This window comes from Schistosoma haematobium, chromosome ZW (assembly GCF_000699445.3).
Source record: "Schistosoma haematobium chromosome ZW, whole genome shotgun sequence".
Lineage (NCBI taxonomy): Eukaryota > Metazoa > Platyhelminthes > Trematoda > Strigeidida > Schistosomatidae > Schistosoma > Schistosoma haematobium.
This window is the reverse complement of record NC_067195.1, coordinates 87,570,607-87,585,557: the sequence shown is the minus strand read 5'-3', so window position 1 is coordinate 87,585,557 and position 14,951 is coordinate 87,570,607.

The window sequence follows — 14,951 nt, the reverse complement described above, 5'->3', positions numbered from 1 at the left end:
AAACTATATTATAGATGCTAGTAAAAGCCTAAAACCGTTAAAATTACACTAAAAACGGGCAAAAACGAATAAAAACGGATGACATTGCAGTGACCTACTTTTATTAACAGAACGAGATTGGTGTAAGGGAAACAATTATTATTATAACCAATTATACCAGGGATTGTACTGTAGTTCTTTGTTTAACTGTACTAAGGTCATACATTCTTCCGTTGCTTGTGACTTTGCACGAATTCGATTACGCTCAGTAACCACACTTGTACTCCTTTGGCACGATCTCGGTATTCTTTCGATACCACGAGATCGCCAACAAACACATCTCGACTACAGCCATCAACTGCCTTCTGATATTTGGCCTACGGGGGATCTTATCGGTTAACTGGCACGTAGTCTTCCTGTAGTGGTGATCATAGTCAACCGCGACTCGACGCCACACTACAAGATGAAATGAACTAGCCTCTACGTGAAAAACCAAAAAGACCGAATGATAAGCTGATGCAAAACCACAGTTAACCATTAAATTGGGTGAAACTCGAAAAAAGTAAGCTACTGAACGTATAGCTCGGAACAGTTTCTTCAGATCAGAAATGGTACTTTTGTTGCATAAGCAAAAGTTTGAGAAATGCAAATCACGTTAGGACTAAACTTCCCGTTCGAAAAGATAGGTAGATATAAATCCAGGTTCGGACTTGTATACTGAAGTTAATGGGTGGACGGCCTGTATTGTGAGGTTTTTAGTAAGCTCCTATAAGCTCATAGTTTTTCCACAAATAAGTAAACTGAAATTGTGGACACCATTTCATCGTGTAGTAATAGTTTCAAATGTTTTCAGAGGAATTTAGTTCTCTGAGTTGAATAATTTCATCGTGGAGCTCTCATCGTTCTTCAGAACGACATCATCAGCACAAACGGCATGTGCTGGGACTGAGCTTGTTAAAGGAATGCCCAGAAGTATAATGTGCTGTAAGTCATTAGGTAATCTCTGATACGCCTATACTTCAATGGGTGGAGGTGTAGTGGCATTGGACAATAGCCACACAATCCACAAAGCTGTGAACACGAGACTACTCAGAAAATAGATATTCAATATTTAACGCGGAGAAATACCTAACAATGGAGAAGGCGCGAACAATGAATTGAATGAACTGGGTTTGATCGGATGGCATGGCTCGGCCATGCAGGAGTGTTTTCTGCTGAATGTTACCTTATATCTTCTATTCATATTAAATATATTGTTCTTTCTCTAGCCTAACCTTGTTCCACATCATGTATTGGTAATTGATACGATACAGTGAGTTGGTATAGTCGATGGTGTGACTTCCACGTAAGATCTTATAGATTAGGCAGTTATATCATGACAAATCTACAAATTTAGGATTAGGTCTATTATTAGAGCAGTACTAATATCATAGTAAACCATAGTTCTACAGAGGTTCAGTGATCAAAGGTGCTCTTCATATAGCTTGAATTTGAGTCCTCGGACTGATTTTGTGGTTCACAGTTGGATACGTTCGAGTGTATCCCTGTCCTTTTGGAGTGAATGAGGAAATACTATGTTTTCGTACACTAAATGAAGTCCAATAAAACTGTTGAAGTTAAGGCAGAACGTTCTACCGTCGAACTGGCCGAAAACACACTTCAACGTTATCAGTGCAAGATTTGACCGAAATGCATTTTTGTCGCGGTTGGAGTAAGACGTTAAATCATGGGGTAACACCCCTAGACATTTTTCAACTTGGGACACCACTAGAGGGGAGTTACCTAAGTTGTATTCGTAATATGCCACAAATGAACTACTTTACACCTTGAGGTGTCAAAGTCCGTCGTCATCTGCCCAACTATGACGTTAAGTCAGACCCCCCTGTAGTGCCACGTTGTCATATTGGTTGTAAACGTCTCCCTAGCGTTTCACATAATCGGCGAAATGTAATAAACCAGACGACAACTTCTGAGAAAACTATCAATATAAATCAAGGAAATAAAGGGTCCATATACTGAACACTGGGGGACCCCACTAGGACATCCTGCAGCCAGAGAAAAAGTGACGTTAAAGGGTCGATTGTTCAGACATGAAATAAGCCAATCAGTTGACGATGGCTTGATGCCTATTTTCTAGCTTACTGATAAGGCACCCACGAGTGGCCCCATTAAAACCTTTTGAGAAGTCAAGTTATATCATATCAACCTCCCTCTTTGAGATCAAGGGTGATTGTCCATCCGTCGATGGCGATCAGCAGCTTGATTATACAATAATGATCTCTTCTGAAACTATGCCGTTGGGGTAGAAAGAGGCGTATGGCTAGTAAGTAGGCACGTAGACCGCTGCACGTCACATACTCCTTAGTTTTTGAGGCTATTGAGAAGATTGCCAGGGAAACTTCGGTAGCTGATGACTCGGTATGAAAATTTGTGTGCTCAGGGCATTTCTTCGTTTTTAGCTTTTGAACTTCCCTGCCATTTACTTCTAGTCGTCTTGACATAGTTGGAAGAGAAAGAAATAATATATGAGGCGCAAAATTATCTCTAACCATTCTAAACAAACCTCACGATTTGTAATACGAAGGTGAGTTTCTCAGTGTTTCGAGATATAAGGTTTCCGTCGCGTCTATCATACCGCACCTAGTTACTAACGTACTCCTGTTAATCTTCATGGAGGGGCATAATTCACCAACGAGCCTCCCCCAATCAACTCTGTCTTGGTCCCTCCTTTCCATTTGCTATTCATCCTTTTCATGTCTGTATCCAATTCCTGACTCTGTGTGTTCTTTGTTATTTCTCTTTTCTCTCCCCCTGAGGATACCAAGGTAAGGATTACCTCGTGATGTAGTTTATTTCCTCAATATGTGTTGCATCCACCTTCAGAATCTTTTCTTGGTTTTTTATTCAGTTGGAAGTTGATTTGTTATCTCCCACAGCAGGTTTTCGCTGGTGGTATAAGGCCAACAGGCATTGAGTATCTTGAGTAAACAACTGTTCATAAATACTTGTATCGTTTTGATGATGGTTTTAGTAGTTCTTGAAGTTTCGGCTCCGTACAGTAGAACTGTCTTGACTTTCGTACTGAAAATTGTGACTTTGGTGTTGGTTGACAGTTGTTTTAAGCTTCATATGTTCTTCAACTGTAGGAGTGCTGCCCTTACTTTGCCAATCCTCGTCTTTACGTCTGCATCAGATTCTCCTTGTTCATCGATATTGCTACTGAGCAAGTACTTGAAAGATTCTACCTCTTTCAGAGCTTCACCACCAAGTATGATTGGGTTGGTGTTCTCCGTGTTGTATTCCAGAGTCTTGCTTTTTCCGTTGTTTATGTTGAGGCTTACTTATGCAGAGGTTTCTGAGGCTACACTAGTTGTCTGCACCTGTATTTGTTCGTGTGTATGTGATAGAAGAGCCAGGTCGTCTGAGATATCCAAATCTTCTAAGTGATTGCGAACTGTCCATTATATTACATGCTTTCCCTCAGATAACGAGGTACTCATAATCCAGCTGACCACCAGAAGAGAGCGGGTGAGAGTATGCAGCCTTGTCTGATTGCGGTTCTTATTTGAAATGCATCTGTCAGCTGTCCTCTACGCATAACTTTGTACTGTAGTCCATTGTATGAATTTAGTGTAATGTTGACGAATTTCTCAGGTACACAATAGTGTCTAAGAAGTTTCCACAATGTCGAATGCTTTCTCATAGTCAATGAGGTTGATGTATAGTGACGAGTTACATTCCATCGATTGTTCAACATTGGGCATCCTGATTTCTTCGATCGTTGGTAGAGTGTCGTCTTTAGGAACGTGTGTGTGTTGCTTCGATGTCCGGTGGATTCAATGGAGCAGGTTTACTCAAGAGTTCCCTGAAGTCTTTCACCCGTTTGTTCTTCTGTTTTTGAATCTCAGCGATTGTCTTGCTTTTTTTGTCTTTGACCGATCTCTTTGGTTTACTATATCTCCCTGCTAGTTTCTTCGTTGTATCGTAAAGCTATTTCATATTCCCTTTCGTTGCAGCTTTTCTGACGTCGTTGCAAGCTCTTCAAAGTATTTTTGCTTATTGGTCCTAATGATCTCCCTTACTTGCTTGTTCGCTTCTGTGTATTCAGTTTGTACCTTGACTTTCTCTGTACTTGTTCGACTGTTGTTAATTGCCGTCTTCTTGTTCTGCCTTTCTTGAATCTTGGTAAGGGTTTTGGTAGAGTTCCGCCCATTATGATGATGCTTCTTGAGTCCTAGAGCCTCCTGGCACGTCAAATTACTGCATTTTTGATCCATACCCCGTTTCCCTTCATAGTAGATTTTCCTTCTTTGACTGGGTCATGTAAGGCTCACCATACCGTAAGCCAGAATTAAACTCATATGTAACGCTTTTAGTGATATTTGGTTTCGTGAAATATTTTGTCACACGTTTTTTCCCTCATCTTTCGCTAGTCGCAGTTCTAAGTCGATAAATGTATATATCTAAATACTATTTTTCTATCTTTTTCCCAAAGATTGATTTTTTAACCTTGTTGGGTTTGTTTACGGTATGTGTTGCTAGTTAGTTTTACTGTTTTGGTGCATTTTTATAGTTGCCCTAGAAATATTATTGTTCTTTTGTTTTTCATGACTAGCTTTTTGAGACTTTTTCATATTTTATTCCTACCATTCCAAACAAAATATTCGTTAAATCATCCACGTGACCAAACATTGTTTCCTCTCTGTTGAGGATGGCATACCGTATGGCAATTATTAAAAGTTAGTTCCATATGGTCTGTGCCAGTCTATCACCGACCACGTACAAACGTTGTTACAAACCAGTTTGCCCTTGGTTATTTGAAGAATACTACCTAGGTAAAGCGAGTCCCCTAGACGAAGCTGTTAAACATCCCACTCTGACGATAAATTTGCCTAGTGTCGATGCCCGCTCAGAGGCCCAGACCTTGGATGGGGAGGAAACTAGAAGTACAATCGCTAGGGCTGCCAGCTTCCCTTTTATTCCGTTGTCAACACCCTAGAAGAGAAGAGAACTGCAATCAAAACTTTTGTTACCTGTAACCGTAGAGAGTCTATCACCGTAATAACAAACAACTTACCACCCATCCTAGGTGCGCTTGCTTTGAACACTGCCGATGATGGGAGTGCTACAGTACAACATTCAGAGAGCCGATCTCTCAACCCAGGTAGTGCAAACGAATGAACTGGTCCGAAAAAGAAAGCAAAAAGGACAAGTGAAGGGACGCTTCTGGCAGAAGTGGAATCGAACAATAAAAACATAGCTGAAGACCGTCAACATGACCCTAATTATCCCATCACAAATGACTAAACTCCACTGGTCGTGAACACAGTCTGTTTTGTTCCTCACCCTTCCCTTTTTCTCTCCTTTTTCCAGGACCTTCGTGGCATACCGTGGAAAACGTGTGGAACAGATAATTTCGTCCTGTATTGTCACTAATAGCTTCGAAATTTATCTGGGATCAGTATCAAGAAGAAATTAGGGAGAAAAGTTTGAAGCAGATAGGATATACATTGCGAAAACCACCAAATTGCATCACCAGGCAAGCCTTAACTTGGAATCCTGGAATGAAGCGGAAAAAAGAAGGCTAAAATGAATATTACTTCGGAAAATAGAAGCAGACATGAAAAGGATGAATAAGAACTGGAAAGGATTGTCCAGAACAGGGTTGGATGGAGATTGTTGGTGAGTAGCCTATGCTATTCCACGAGGATTAACACGCGTAATTAATTACCATCAAGAAGCACGAAAAAATACGTTAAATTTGCCGTTTTTGATCGAGTTATTATGTGTTCGCCTCATTACACCTTGTTATAAACAGCTCTGGACTTTATTCATTCATTTTTAACCATCAATTACCTGTCACAACACAAACCACAAGTTGTGACAACTCTTATGTTGAGCATTCGAGTCTTACTAATATTAGTAATGTAGTGCATGAAAAATTAACCTCTGTTTGTGTGACAAATGTATCTTATAACACAACAACCTAATTGAGTAACTTGTTGAAGTAAATTTAATAGCATTTGTAACAATTTGATTTTGCTTGTCAATTGGCATTCCTCATACAACATAATGTTATTTGAGAATATAACATTATTATCTAAGAAGTCAAATCCTTTCTAATTTACTTATTTGGAATCTAGAGAAGTCGAAAGATAATAACACCGAATTTCTGAGGTTTCAAATAGAATTTAAACATAAATTCGTCAAATCTACACTTGGGGCTATTAATTGAATGGTGGGGGGTAATAAGCTTAGGTCATTGTGTTTCATCTAGACCCAACGTAAATTGTTCATATCAAAGCAAATTCTAGGGAGAATTAGTGACACCAAAACAGATAGATATAAAAACAGCGTTACATCTACAGAGTTAGACTAATGAAATAATAAAAAATTGTATTTGATCCATAAGTATCCACACGAATCAAATATAAACAAACATTATAGGTCATTGATGATGTCAGTAAGAGATGAACTGGGACAAAGCTGATTAAAGAAATTTTTTATTCTTCGTCATTATAAGCAGGTCGAAATTTAGAAGGATTTGTCCTGACTACATTCCAAACTAGTACATGATACACTTGAGAAACAAAATGGTTCAGTTGGAGGCGAAGGGAAAGTGGAGGGACTTACTGTTACGTCCAAGTTTTTTCTCCTTCCCGTTATTGAAGTACGGTATATCGAACTATTTGCAGTTTATGAACCAAAATTAACAGGAGAATCAAACTCCGATATAGGTACCAAAGTTTATTCGCAATTTACAAATAGTTGACCCAAATGTCGTTCTAACAACAATGATTATAACAGTTACAAAACAAACCTTCAATTTTGTAGGTTCCCGGAGCAAAAACTCCCAAATACCAAACCAAAGACAAAGAGAAACCGAAATGTTGAAAATAATGATATAAACAAACAAGTTCAGAAGCTGAGTAAAACAAATACATCCAAATACACAGTGAAATTAATGACATTTAATGTAAATGTTTTAATCAGCCAAATGTCTTCAGATCTCCCGTGACACCCCCAACCAAAAGAACCTTGGTTCTTTTCTCGGAAAAATAAATAGGCAGCAAGAATCCAAGTATATACATCACAAGCAGTCGACAACAAACATTCAATATACCAACAATCTCATGATCCCTAAGACTTACACCAGTACGCTTAGGGATCCCAGAAGCTACCTACCATCTACAGCTCCATGAAGACACATTTTTCAAATATCTCTCACTAGGATTCCTTTTCTTGTCCTCAGTTGTACCTGTCTTACTAATCTACCCTTACTTGGTACAACTCTCTGTACTAGAACTAAGGGCCACTTGTTTTTCTCGGAGAAGGCAGAAAATATAATTACTAAGTCACCATTCTTTATGTTCCTCTCTAGTTGGGTCCACTTGTATCTACGTTGCAACGGTGAAACATATTCCTTAAACCAACGTCTCCAAAATACTTGTGCCCAGTAATTCGCTTGCTTCTACCCCTTAGAATACCTGTCATTAGATATAGTATTAGTGAATTTTGCAACGTTCTCTCTCGATAATAACAGCTTTGCTGGTGTTACTGCATCAAAAGCATTTGAATCGTCCGTAACGGGAATCAAAAGTCGACTGTTAATTATACGCTCAGCCTCTATCATGAAAGTTTCAAGGCATTCATCTGTTAAAGATTGTTCCTTTACAGGAGCACCCAATACCCTACGTACAGAGTGAATCATGCGCTTCTGTACTCCTCCCTAATGACTAGCAGCCGGAGGATTGAAATGCCAGTCAATCCCTTTTCTTAACAAATCAGAGTGTATACGCTCCTGTACCCAACCCTGAAGACACTTTGTCCTGGGAGTTAAAAGTTCTTCATTTAGAAGAACTATGACGCTTCATGGTGAAAGCCGAGTTCCTTCGGAAGCCACGAGGCCGATGCCTCTTCTAACAACCAGAGCAAAAGTTTTTATAGGTACATAGAACGTCCGAACAATGTGGGAGACCGAGAAGACCAGTCAAATAGCAACGGAAATGAGGAGATACAAATTGGCAGTACTGGGAATCAGCGAAACCCATTGGACCCAAGCTGGACAACAAAGACTAAATACGGGAGAGATGCTGCTCTACTCCGGTCATGAAGAGGGAAATGCTCCACACATTCAGGGAGTCGCTCTAATGCTGTCCAAAGTAGCACGAAATGCACTTGTAGGATGGGAATCTCACGGATCCAGAATCATCAAAGCATCATTCAAGACAAAGAAGGAGGGGATCTTAATGAATATTATCCAATGTTATGCACCCACCAATGATAGCAACGACGAAATTAAAGATCAGTTCTACGAGCGGCTGCAGTCAATCATAGAGAAATGCCCAATAAACGACCTCACCATTCTAATGGGAGATCTAAATGCCAAAGTCGGAATAGACAACACCGGATATGAAGATATCATTGGACGACATGGATTGACTGGGAGAGAGAAACGAAAATGGAGAAAGATTTGCAAATCTGTATGTATTCAACAAATTGGTCATACGCGGCACAATATTTCCACACAAGCGTATGCGCAAAGCTACATGGATCTCACTGGACCACACTACAGAGAACCAGATAGATCATATTTGCATCAATAAAAAATTCCGAAAGACAATGGAAGATGTGAGAACCAGGAGAGGTGCTGACGTAGCTTCAGATCACCACCTAGTTGTAGCCAATTTAAAACTGAAGCTAAAGAAGAACTGGACAAGTGGACAAACAGCAATACAAAGGTTCAATACAGCCTTCCTTCGAGATACTGACAGACTCAATGAATTCAAGATAGCTCTCAACAACAGGTTCCGAGCCTTAGAAGATCTACTGAAAGAATAAGAAACTACTATGGAGGACAACTGGAAAGGCATCAAGGAAGCATTAACTTCAACGTGTCAAGAGGTTCTGGGACTCAGGAAGCATCATCATAAGGAATGAATCTCTATAGAAACACTGGACAGGGTCAAAGAAATGAGTAACAAGAAGGCAGCAATTAACAACAGCCGAACACGAGCAGAGAAAGTCCAAGCACAAGCTGAATACACAGAAGCAAACAAGCAAGTGAAAAGCAGCATAAGAGCCGACAGGAAGAAATACGTGGAAGAACTAGCAAAGACGGCGGAAAAAGCTGCTAGAGAAGGAAATATGAAACAGCTTTACGATACAACGAAGAAACTAGCAGGGAAATACAATAAACCAGAGAGACCGGTCAAAGACAAAGAAGGCAAGCCAATCACTGAAATTCAACAACAGCGGAACAGATGGGCAGAATACTTCGAGGAACTCCTGAATAGGTCGGCTCCAATGAATCCACCGGACATCGAAGCAGTACACACAGATCTTCCCATAGACGTCAACCACCAACGAAGGAAGAAACCAGAATGGCCGTCAGACAAATCAAGAACGGGAAAGCAGCGGGATCTGACAACATACCAGCTGAAGCACTGAAGTCAGACATCGAAGTAACTACAAACATGCTTTACCTTCTATTCGAAAAGATTTGGGAGGAGGAACAAGTGCCGATGGACTGGAAAGAAGGACACCTCATCAAGATTCCAAAGAAAGGAGATCTGAGCAAATGTGAAAACTACAGAGGCATTACACTACTATCAACATCAGGGAAAGTCTTTAACAGAGTTTTGCTGAACCGGATGAAGGATGCAGTAGACGCCCAACTTAGGGATCAACAAGCTGGATTCCGTAAGGATCGGTCGTGCACGGACCGAATTGCGACACTACGGATCATCGTCGAACAATCAGTTGAGTGGAACTCGTCACTGTACATCAACTTCATTGATTATGAAAAGGCATTCGACAGTGTAGATAGGAGGACATTATGGAAACTTCTTCGACACTACGAAGTTCCTGAGAAGATTGTCAATATTATCCGGAACTCATACGACGGACTACAATGCAAAGTTGTGCATGGAGAACAGCTGACAGATGCATTCCAAGTAAGGACTGGAGTTAGACAAGGCTGTCTACTCTCTCCCTTCCTCTTTCTTCTGGTGGTCGACTGGATTATGAAGACCTCGACATCTGAGGGAAAACACGGAATACAATGGACAGCTCAGAACCAATTAGACGATCTGGACTTCGCAGATGACCTAGCCCTCCTATCACGTACACACGAACAGATGCAGATGAAGACAGCCAGTGTAGTAGCAGTCTCTGCATCAGTGGGCCTCAACATACACAAAGGGAAAACCAAGGTCCTCAGATTCAAGGCGGAGAACAGCAATCCAATCACTCATGATGGCGAAACTCTGGAAGATGTAGAATCCTTCATATACCTGTGAAGCATCAACATCGATGAACAAGGAGGCTCAGATGCAGACGTAAAGGCAAGGATCGGCAAAGCAAGGGTCGAATTCCTACAGTTGAAGAACATATGGAACTCAAAACAACTTTCAACCAATATCAAAGTGAGAATCTTCAATACCAACGTCAAGGCAGTTCTGTATGGAGCTGAAACTTGGAGAACTACAACAACCACAATCAAGAAGGTGCAAGTATTTATAAATAGCTGTCTACGCAAGATACTCAACATCCATTAGCCTGATACCATCAGCAACAGCCTTTTGTGAGAGAGAACAAATCAGCTTGCAGCTGAAGAGGAAATTAGGAAAATACGATGGAAATGGATAGGACATACACTACGCAAATCGTCAAACTGCATCACGAGACAAGCCCTAACTTGAGATCCTGAAGGAAGGCGGAAAAGAGGAAGGGCAGAGAACACATTACGTCGGGAAATAAAAGCAGATATGGAAAGAATGAATAACAAATGGAAGGAGCTGGAAAGGATTGCCCAGGACAGGGTTGGATGGCGAATGCTGGTGATCTGTCTATGCTCCCTCACGAGGAGTAACAGGCGTAAGCAAGTAAGTATTAACCACAAATTGAATCGCATGAACCACTGCTTGGTAGTGTTGCCAAGTAAATCCAATATAAACATCCGATCTTTTGTAAATATAAATGAATTAGTAACCGTCTTCCCTTAAGTTTCATTACGAGGCCCATCAACACTAACACTGCATTGCCGTTTATTGAGCGAATTTTCCAAACATATTTCTTCGTTTAGTTCCACTGTTACAGAAACCTTTGATTCAAGTGAACCATGTTTACCAATATGGTCTGCATCCTCTGAATCATAACTATATAATCTTTATAGATCCGGTGAAACATCTTGAGAATGACAACGGTGTACTGGATTTACGGACCTATAAGACTCGTTGGGACCCAAAACCATTCAACGGAGGGGTGTACGTACACCAAACGGATGTTTCCGGCCTCTTAGACGTTGTCCCAGAACCCAATGTGGGTCTGGAGTGTCACATCCAATCAACACTCCTACCAGATTACTTCGCAACGTCGGAAGGGTGATGTCATTCAAATGCTTCAACGATCCTAGTTGTTCCTAGGTTAAAGGTTTTACATAATCGACCGGAAACGTCTTGGTCGTATAACCCTTGTTTATCTTCACAGAACCCTGTTCATCTAATGAAAATATCTCTACATTTACTTCCAGACATTCACAAGTAGTAGTTCCATCCACGGTCGTCACTTTCATTGAAGTCTCCTTACCTTTGAGACTCAACTGATTAATTGACTCCCCACATTCAAGAGAAGTATCTGAACCACTATCTAAAAAGGCGTATGTTTCCAAAGTTCCCTTCGACCACACATTCTGGCCGGAATGATACCCAAACATACCTTCGACGAGTTCCAATCCTTAACCAAGTTCACTACATGGTTATTAATACCATCAATATTTAGCAATGAATTATGCCGAATCTTGCAATTATCAACGTCACACTTAATGTCGGAGTTGTATGACTTGGTTATGTGACCCTTCCTTATACACACGTAACATAGACCACGCCTTATCACTTCCTATCTCCTTTCTGTAACATTCATTTTCTATAACTTCGTACGATCTGTCTCTTTGTTATCACCAGAGCAAATTTCGCAACTTAGAGCCTTGAATGAATTACTTGGTTCCCGCTTAACTACATTAAAGCGTGATCTCTTATCAAATTGACTTTCATAATTACTTTTACGGAACTTTGAGTTACAATGTACTAACAAAAATTGATGATAAGGGCGATGACTTTAATCCACTCATATTTGTGAGTTTGTACAATTTGTTTGCTTCAGGTTCTTTATGAGTGGGGACGTGAAAGTATATCTGTGATGCTCAAGTCGTACTAAATTCGCTATTCCGGCCCATGTTTCCAAGTTTATGTTGAGTTCGCTATTCTACAAAATGACCTATAGCACGCAAGCTCAGACTTCTACATTATGACCTAGTGACTGACATCAGATAAAAAAGAGAGTTACAGAAAACAGATTATAAATGATATAGTTGTTATTGTTTCTGAACACTACTCTCATTTGATGCATTTTCTCTCCCAATAAACAGCTTTCTTCAATCTTAATTCGACTTGCCTTCCATTATTTAAATATACCCCACCTTGTCAAATAACACAACTCATTGTTCTTCATTACTGTATTCTTTTATCTGGTGGCTCCAACACATTTCGCTGCGACATCAGGAACTAGTGCGAGTTTTATCTAATAATTCATCATGCATTTACCTGTAAATGGTGTATGTTTGTTCTAGTATAAATATAGATCATTTAATTAACTGGTTATGAGAGCAAATTAAATGATTGCCTGTTATACAAACAAGCAATTTTTGTTTTCCTGATGTAAAATTCAAAATTCAGGAAATTCTGGTTTGTCTGTCCCGTTAGCTTTTACCAGTGTTTGGGTCTTAGCCGCACTATCTTCGGGGCTGAGGTTATAAGTACTGAGATTTATACTCAGCATGTAACACAAAGAGTAAGTTAACAATGGTCAATGCTGGAGGAAAGAAAGGGACTGGCAAAGCTAGGTCATGCAGGCGCAGTCACTATAACCTCTTGCTCATTGCATCAAACACATCGCTCTCTTTCCTAGTCAACTGAGTTCATCAGAAATACTGGACGTCATATCCCTGATCGTCATGATACGACGAGCGAGTGTAGAGAATACTGTGACTTCCACGTAAGATCTTATAGAATGGGTAGTCATATCATGACAACCCTATAATTTTGAGATTAGGTCTACCATTAAGGTAATGGTAATACCAAACAAGACCCAACTACTAAGCTGAAAACACCTGAAAGATATTTTTCTAGAGGATACAAACATCTAATAAAAACCCTGTTGTCACAGTGTAAGAAATGGTTCTGTCAATTGAGAGATAATATTGTATCTAAAAATGGTGAAAGGTAAAATCACTTTTCTCCAAAGGTGGGCAAGCGGTGGCAAAACAAAAACTGTAAAAGAAAGTCAGAAAATGTACAATTAATCACCGATTACCATCTATAGCTATATTAGTCCAATATGGCAACTGCAAAAAGACAATTGTAGGTTAAACGAAGATGAAACACCTGTCTTCCTACTACCAAATTGTACTTCTACCTATTATGGGCGGCGACGTATTCTGTTTCATTGTGACTATCGACCTAAATTGCCTTGATCGGTTTAACATTTTCGTATAAATACTCTTGTATATTAAAGTAAAGCCTGATGATGATCTAATTGAAAACAATTGTTCGCTTACATGTGTTGTTCTAATTTTCACAATGGGAATCTTTAATATCCTTTTGTAACTTGTACAACGAAACGTTTTACACTTTTTATAAACGCACCTGAATAGGCTATGTATTTAATTTATATAATGATGTGTCAAAATAAAAAAGGAAACAGATTACTTATTGAATTATCTAGATGACACGAACAGGTAGCTTGGATATTCAAGCAGGCTGCCAGATCCCCTTCACTGGTTATTTACAATGAAACGTCTATAATGTAGCACGAAATTCCCTCGATAATTTTCACCTGACTTAATTGTGCCGCTCATGGTTCTTTGTAAACATTTTTACAGCGGCCGTCTGTACCCATAAATTTGAATAAGCTGACTATGCTTTACCTGTAAGGGAAGGAATGCGGTATGACGATATGAGTTTGTTAGAGACCTAGTGCATGTATGAAATCTTTAAAGTCTTGAACATTTATGATCTAGTAAGAAAGTTGATGTTAGCCACACTGGTTACTCAAGTACGTACAGCAGTCAATGTGCTGAAGTTTTGAGTGTAGATACAGAGCTACAGTTAATTGTAAGTCGGCTGCTTCCTAAGGTTTTAAAGCTCTTTGTACTATTCGTAAGTCACCTTGTCATTCAGATGAAAAAACCTCTAGGGTATTATGTCGACGTCTGTAAGGCAGCATTTGAAATATGCAATCTCACTGACCTACTATACGAAGAAAGACTGAGACGCATCGGCCTATGTCCGTCATCATACCTCACATTGGGAGATGATTTAGTACTAGCCCATAGTATACGGAATGATGATTTTGCCAATAGTATCTTTTAGCTTTCCCTCCCATTTAGGACTGATAATCAACGAGGTATTTTAGGAAATTAAAAAAACCAAGATCAAGCCGTTTACGTCTGGAGTTTCATTTGTTGTACCGAGTAGTGACTTATCGAAACTTTCTACTTAAACATGCAATATCAGCACTGTCTGTTTTTACATTCAAAGGATTATCCGAACTTCTCAGCATTGTTAAGTGAGAGAACTAATACGATTCGCTTAACCTGCTATCTATACCAGCTGGCTGGAGACTACCGATGTCATTACAATGCAAAATATATGGACCTTGTAGTCTGGATTCGTGTCTACAAATTAAACATTGAAGCAATGCTTTCAACACGGCAACGCTGCAACTAACCAGCGTTATTCTCAATCATCTAGCATTGTAAGAATGTACTAAGTCAAATGAACGTTTAAAGCATTCTAAAAATTTTCAAACGAAATTCATTGACTTCTCGTTAATACATTTTTTTCTAAGATACAAGCAGCCACCAGCAGATCGTAAACTCACAAGAATGAGCTAGCGGAGTCTACAACTGAGAG